The following is a 6,921-nucleotide window of genomic DNA, read 5'->3' as shown; positions in this document are numbered from 1 at the left end:
CTAATTGGATGTAGGGGAGCATGAATTATTATTGTTGGCAGTACCCTTGAGGTAAAAGGTTGTGGGGCAAAACTATAAGCCCCTATCTTTCTCTGTGTCCGATTAAAACTCCATAACCACAAGTATTGCGTGGGTGTTAGCAATTATGAAGGACTAAGTGATAGTTGAGTATGTGGACTTGCTTTTAAGCTCAGACATAGACTCTTTCTGATGTTATGATAAATTGCAATTTCTTCAATGACTGAGGTTATAATTTGTTGGTGCTCAATAAGGTTTCCGATTCATACTTTTTTCTTTGTGAAAAGATCATCACTTGAACATAAGTAATCATATGACAAAATCTATATATGTTGCTGTTATGGAAATAATCATGATGCCTTCATGCCCATATTTTATTTTTATCGACGCCTCTACCTCTAAACATGAGGACATATTTATTGTTATCGGCTTTTCGCTTGAGGACAAGCGAGGTCTAAGCTTGGGGGAGTTGATACGTCCATTTTGCATCATGCTTTTATATTAATATTTATTGCATTATGGGCTGTTATTTCACGTTATGTCACAATACTTATGGCTATTCTCTCTTATTTTACAAGGTTTACATGAAGAGGGAGAATGCCGGCAGCTGGAATTCTGGGCTGGAAAAGGAGAAAATATTGGAGACCTATTCTGCGCAACTCCAAAAGTCCTAAAACTCCACGGAATATCTTAAAAAAATAAAGAAAAATTGTCGCCAAAGATGAAGGCCAGGGGGCCCACACCCTGCTCATGAGGGTGGGGGCGCCCCCTGGGGCGCGCCCCCCTACCTCATGGGCCCCCTGGTGGCTCTCCGACGCCCATCTTCTCCTATATGAAGTCTTTCGATGAGAAAAAAACATTAAGCAACCTTTCGGGACGAGACTCCGCCGCCACGAGGCGGAACCTTGGCAGAACCAATCTAGGGCTCCGGCAGAGCTGTTCCGCCGGGGACACTTCCCTCCGGGAGGGGGAAACCATCGTCATCATCATCACCAACGCTCCTCTCACCAGGAGAGGGCAATCTCCATCAACATCTTCACCAGCACCATCTCATCTCCAAACCCTAGTTCATCTCTTGTATCCAATTCTTGTCTCCAAGTCCGGGATTGGTGCTAGTAGGTTGCTAGTAGTGTTGATTACTCCTTGTAGTTGATGCTAGTTGGTTTTTTTGGTGGAAGATCATATGTTCAGATCCTTTATGCATATTATTACCCCTCTGATTATGAACATGAATATGCTTTGTGAGTAGTTACGTTTGTTCCTGAGGACAAGGGAGAAGTCTTGCTATTAGTAGTCATGTGAATTTGGTATTCGTTCGATATTTTGATAAGATGTATGTTGTCTAGCCTCTAGTGGTGTTATGTGAACGTCGACTACATAACACTTCACCATTATTCGGGCCTATAGGAAGGCATTGGGAAGTAATAAGTAGATGATGGGTTGCTAGAGTGATAGAAGCTTAAACCCTAGTTTATGTGTTGCTTCGTAAGGGGCTGATTTGGATCCATATGTTTCATGCTATGGTTTGGATTACCTTAATACTTTTGTTGTAGTTGCGGATGCTTGCAATAGAGGTTAATCATAAGTGGGATGCTTGTTCAAGTAAGAACAGCACCCAAGCACCGGTCCACCCACATATCAAATTATCAAAGTACCGAACGCGAATCATATGAGCGTGATGAAAACTAGTTTGACGATATTCCCATGTGTCCTCGGGAGCGCTTTTCCTATTATAAGAGTTTGTCCAGGCTTGTCCTTTGCTATAAAAAGGATTGGGCCACCTTGCTGCACTTTATTTACTACTGTTATTTGTTGCTCGTTACAGTTTATCTTATCACAAAACTATCTGTTACCACTTATTTCAGTACTTGCAGAGAATACCTTGCTGAAAACCGCTTATCATTTCCTTCTGCTCCTCGTTGGGTTCGACACTCTTACTTATCGAAAGGACTACGATAGATCCCCTATACTTGTGGGTCATCAAGCGTCATTTCATTGGCGCTAGTGTGTAGCATAACCCAAATAAAGTGAGTTTGTGATATCCATTTATGACGATGCTAATAGTTTAGGCTCTTATAGCATTGGAGCATTTCATGCTATATTTTATTTGACTTTGGACAAAATATGTGGCCTAAATATTTTGTTTAGTTTTCTCTCGCTTGTATTACTACTAACACCGCGTAGCATTAAGATAATGCCCGCGTGTAGTGTAACCAAGTAAGGTTGGTTTTCATGATGCAACATGTTTTATAATTCATCCTGCATGATTTTGGTTTTTGGGCGTGTAACATGAACACATTTTTTAATTAAGTTTTACCATGCTCATATTACTACTAACACCGCGTGGCATTAAGATAATGCCCGCGTGCAGCGTAGCCAAGTGAAGGAATATATTTTTATGCTCTTGTTTGTATTGCAACTAGTGTGACACATAATGCCCGTAGCGCAACCAAACAAGAGATTATCATGAGTTCAGTTTAGTGTGTTTGTAATTTCATTCAACTTAGTCATATCCATTTTTTATGATGACCAAATTAAGTCAATTTTTATGGGGTTTTCACACCTATGACACTTTCTTGATTTGTATCCATGTATAGAGAGCAAACCAAGGAACGAGGCGTTCATCTTGGCTTGTATCGCTAAAGGGACCGAACCAAGACGGAGATCAATAGGACGAAGTGCACACAACATTTAAAGGAACCGTGCTTACAAGAACAATGCATGCTCCTTGACTCATACCGTGATGGCCAAGCCGAAGGCGAAAGTTTGGGGTAGATATAACATGCTCCTTGGTTTTTACCGCGATGGACGAATCAAGGACAAAAATTTGGGATGAATGCAACATGCTCTTTTGTCTGTACCAAAATGGCCGAACCAAGGGTTAAGAGTTTTGGGAGAGGAGGAAGAAGAAAGCCCCCTGATCTGTACCACAACGGCCAAATCAGGAGCTAGGGGAGAACCATGAATCTCACCTTCAACCTCCTGTAAGCACCACGCCTGCCTCTTCTTTATCTCTTTGCTCTTATGTATTGTATGTGTGTATGTAATTCTAGCAGTGGGAGAAAACAATCTAAGGGCCGACCCTAGAGCAGTCAGGCGTCCTGATATTTATAGGGAGCAGGGTGTGTGCATGCTGCCTCTCCATTCCGTGGGCGCTGCGCTTTGTATTTGGCCGCATCGCCATCGTGCAGATCGTGGCAAAATGTGGGCGCGTGGCTGGTTACGCCAGTGAACGATTCTCGCTTCCTTCCGTGGATGTGCTAGTTCGTAAGCATGCAGATATTTTGAGAGTTTTTTTTAGGCGTGGAACACAGCTGGGCTCGGCCGGCCCCTTAGTTATTTTAATGTTTAATGGTTGTCTATCTATGGGCTCCTCTGTGTAGGACAACGTTTGCATGGGCTTCTTACCTGATTGTTTAATCGGAGCAGCTTTTGCATATGCATGGGACTGTGTTGATTAGCTCAAAGAAATTAATGATTGGCTGTGAGGGCCACACCCCATACGTTCATGCATGTACGCTGCCAAGCCTGCATGCATTAGCACATAACGCATGCTCGTACCAACTAAAGATTTAATTGATGCTAAATTTTTTTGGTCACCAATTATATTGTCTATGTATGTTGTTAATATGCCGTGATATTTTGATGGCCAACACCGACGGCGCGGCGCCCGTGGGCATTGTTCTTCCTTCCTGCCGGGTCGTCATGATACTCTCCGGCCTTGTCCATCTTCGAGGCTCGTCTTTGGGTGAAAGCCCTTTTGAGCTACTGCAGCACGGCTGGGCGATGGCGTCGTTTCGGGTCGCTTTCCCCTTGTGGTCGTCGTCTTGAAGACTAGTTCTCCTTCGCGCTTTCCCTGGGGTGGACGTGCAGAGTTGGTCACGGGTAGTCCTCCTGCACCCCAGGTCCAGTGCGTCAATAGGTGCGCCTATGTTTGTTTCTCGCTATGACAGAGAAATCAGAGCTGCGCGCGGCAGGGCCCCCACGACAGACTCCATGAGGGCGGTTTCAGCGGATGGTGCTCTCCGGAGATTGTGATGGACTAGCCCGGTGCAAGGCTTGCAACTTTTTCTTGCAATGTACATCAACAAAGTTGGAGCTGCCAGTCGTCGATGTCTTGGTTGATTGAGTTGTTGATTTTTTAATTAATCCTTTTCATTATAAAACGGATTTTTGTTGTTTTGAATCTATATTTTATGTGGTTTATACAATTATTTATCTCAGTCAAAATCCATGTCAACAGTGGACGGCACTCTCCGCTCTTATTGCTATGCATCACCATAATCTTGCGTGTGCGTAGGAATTTTTTTGAAATTACTACGTTCCCCAATACCCGCCCCCCCGCGCCCCCGCGTCATCTCCTCTGAGGCGACTCGAGGGTTGCCCTAACAGCCACCGCCGCCACCCATCCCTCCCCTTTCCTTACCCTCCACCGCCGCCCGAGGTGCCCTCCGGCACGCGCGCGCGACACCCTTGAAGGTGGCGGCGGGGATCTGGCGGCTTCACCTGCGTGCAGGGCCTAGGCAGTCGGGGTGGCGGCCCCAGATCTGGCAAGGCGGCGGCGCCTGGGCGGCAGGCACGCCCGCGGGTGTGGATCATCATCCTCGGCCCCGCGGGCGGCGAATCAACGGTGGACATGGTGCGTGGTCGGTGGGCTGCTCCGGTGGCCCTCTGACCTCATATCTGAAGGTTGCTTCTCCTCTTGTCTCTAGCCCGCTCACAACCTGTGCTAGCGCTAGTGCTTCTTCGCCGGTCTACTGGTGTGGCTAGTTGCGGTGGTGTTTGCCGGGACCGGGAGAAATCCGTTGTTGGTGTTTCCGACCACGGCGGTGGCCAGGTGAAAGGATTGATATAGTTGACTAGAGGGGGTGAATAAGCAACTAACAATTTTTAGCTTTTCTTTACCAAATTAAACTTTGCATCAAGTAGGTTGTCTATATATGCAACTAGGTGAACAACCTATATGATGCAACAACAACAAGCACACAAGCAAGCAAGGAAAATAACACAAGTAAGCTTGCAAGAGTAAAGGCACGAGGTAACCAAGAGTTGAGACGGTGAAGACGAGGATGTGTTACCGAAGTTCCTTCCTTTTGAGGGGAAGTACGTCTCTGTTAGAGCGGTGTGGAGGCACAGTGCTCCCCAAGAAGCCACTAGGGCCACCGTATTCTCCTCACGCCCTCACACAATGCGAGATGCCGTGATTCCAGTATTGGTGCCCTTGAAGGCGGCGACCAAACCTTTACAAACAAGGTTGGGGCAATCTCCACAACTTAATTGGAGGCTCCCAACGACACCACAAAGCTTCACCACAATAGACTATGGCTCCGAGGTGACCTCATCCGTCTAGGGTGCTCAAACACCTAAGAGTAACAAGATCCGCTAGGGATTAGTGGGGGGAATCAAATTTCTCTTGGTGGAAGTGTAGATTGGGGCCTTCTCAACTAATCCCGAGAAAATTAACAAGTTTGATTGGCTAGGGAGAGAGATCGGGCGAAAATGGAGATTGGAGCAACAATGGAGCTTAGGGATGGAAGAGGTGGTCAACTAGAGGAAGAAGACACCCCTTATATAGTGGAGAGACAAATCTGACCGTTATCCACTTACTCAGCCCGCGACCTGCGGTACTACCGCTACAGACAAGCGGTACTACCGCAAGGGCCCACGGTACTACCACGACGGACTACGGTACTACCACTGCAACGGCAGGGGCTAGTCTAGTCCAGAGCTGCCAAGGCTAAGAGCGGTACTGCCGCTGAAGCGGTAGTACCGCTCCCCCTTGCGGTACTACCGCAAGGCCAGAATGGACTAGGCTGGGAAGGGCACGGATGAATAAAAATACATCCGTGTCTACTTCCGCTGAAAATCAAACAGTGCAAAAATCCACACGGTACTACCGCGCCAGGCGTGCGGTACTACCGCGCAGGGAGCGGATGTAAAAAATTACACCCTCCCCTACTTCCGCTCGTGTTACTGAGCCAGACCAAGACTCACGGTACTACCGCGCGCATGGGGCGGTACTACCGCGTAGGGCGTGGATGTAAAAAATTACATCTGCCCCTACAGCCGCAAGAGAGGCTGAGCCTGGCCTGAGGCCACGGTACTACAGCTCCATGGGAGCGGTACTACCGTGTGCTCCTACGGTACTACCGCAAGGGCTTGCGGTAATACCGCAGGGGCCTGCGGTACTACCGCTCCAAGGGGCAGTACTACCGCATGCCTCAGAAGCAACACTAGGAATCCTTCTTTTTGCACAACAATGAAGATAACGGAGGATGCTCCAAGGTGCAAAGGGAAAGGCGGTGCAAAGGGAGAAAACGTGTACGTGATGATTCCACCCGAACCTTTCCACCGCGGACCCCCTCTTAATAGTACGGCTATCCTATGACTCAAATCCACCAAAAGAGACGTAGAACACCACCGTGTTCAATAGTCTTCGAGGGGTACCAAACCGTCTTATGCCTAGCGACGAAGCGACTGAAATACTCAAGGCACAGGATTAGTCCGCAAAAGCATTGTCATCAATCACCAAAACACCTTAGGGATAAAATGCCCTTACAATCTCCCCCTTTTTGGTAGATTGATGACAATACGGGATTTGCATAAAGGGAAAGAATATAGCACATAAGAAAACCCCACATCTCTAAAATATAGACGAGCTCCCCCTAGATGCGTGCCAGAGGATAAAGTGCTTTGGACTGCACGGCACATATACTAGGATCAAGACTCCCCCTATATTTTAGAGACAAAGCATATCTTACAACAAAAAGGCTAACACTAAGCAAGATATACAATATGAGCATAACTTACATAGCATAATATAGCATAAGCTCAATAAGGTAATAAGGTACGGTAGAGTGCATATGTCTTACACCATATGATAGACCAAGTCTTATGAGCAAA

Source organism: Triticum dicoccoides, chromosome 1B, assembly GCF_002162155.2.
Source record: "Triticum dicoccoides isolate Atlit2015 ecotype Zavitan chromosome 1B, WEW_v2.0, whole genome shotgun sequence".
In the NCBI taxonomy this organism is placed as follows: domain Eukaryota; kingdom Viridiplantae; phylum Streptophyta; class Magnoliopsida; order Poales; family Poaceae; genus Triticum; species Triticum dicoccoides.
Note: the sequence above shows the minus strand (reverse complement) of the source record.